Here is a 1,060-nt window from a genome sequence, read left to right on the forward strand (position 1 = left end):
CTATATAATAAAGAAATTATAAAAATAAATTTAAAATTATAAAGAAGAAGAAATTATTAACATAAATATTTATATAATGTGCCAATTTTGAGATATAATATGGTTGGTTGAAAAGTTTAGAACTTCGAAACAAATTTGTTTTATTTGTCATTTAAATAAAAATGAATTTTTCTATCGAAAAAATTAATACCATGTTATATTATAATAATAATGCATTAATATAATTGTACATCATTATTAATGTTAATTTAATTATTGTATACTCTTTCGAATTTATAGAATATAATCGTAGTTTTGTTTCGAATTTGGTTTGTCCGACTAACAACTGACTTTAACTACTAGCTCGAACATATAATCTTTTAATTATTATAGACTTTGACAAATATATTTGATTGTTTTTAATTAGGGAGAACAGAAGCTTTCAGATGATTGATTGATTGAGTTAGTAAAGGGATCTTGCATAGTAATCGAAAACGTAACTAGATAATCGATTTAACTCAAATGTCAGGCAAATCGTTTGAATGTAACAATCGTGACTTGTGCAACCATAGAATTGTCTAATCTTTTTAAAAGTATGGTTTATGTAACTATTGTTTCATTTCCTCAGAAGTAATTTATTAATTATTTATTATTAATTTAGATACAATATTATTATCTGTTTCTTAATTGACGTATTATTTGATTTATTTTTTATTAAAACATTTTATTGTAATTACACAAATACACATATATTTAATGCAATTATTAAATATATTTACACATTTTTTGAGATACTCATAAATTCATTAAAATTTCTAATTTTTTTAGGAATAAAAATTCACACGAATATATTTTATCTTACATTTAAAATGTTGATATATACTTAACTCTTTAAGATATACAAAAATATCTATATTTAATTTAAAAACAAAAAAATACACGAGACACTTTAAATATTATATCATATATTTCAATTTCGAAATACACACTCGATTAAAATATAGAGAACAAAATAAATCAAATTATTCATTAGATAATTAAAAATATACAATACTTTGAAAATAATTCTTTTAATAATATT

The sequence above is a fragment of the Polistes canadensis genome, unplaced genomic scaffold, assembly GCF_001313835.1.
Source record: "Polistes canadensis isolate GaletaPanama2010 unplaced genomic scaffold, ASM131383v1 scaffold_415, whole genome shotgun sequence".
Classification (NCBI taxonomy): Eukaryota; Metazoa; Arthropoda; class Insecta; order Hymenoptera; family Vespidae; genus Polistes; species Polistes canadensis.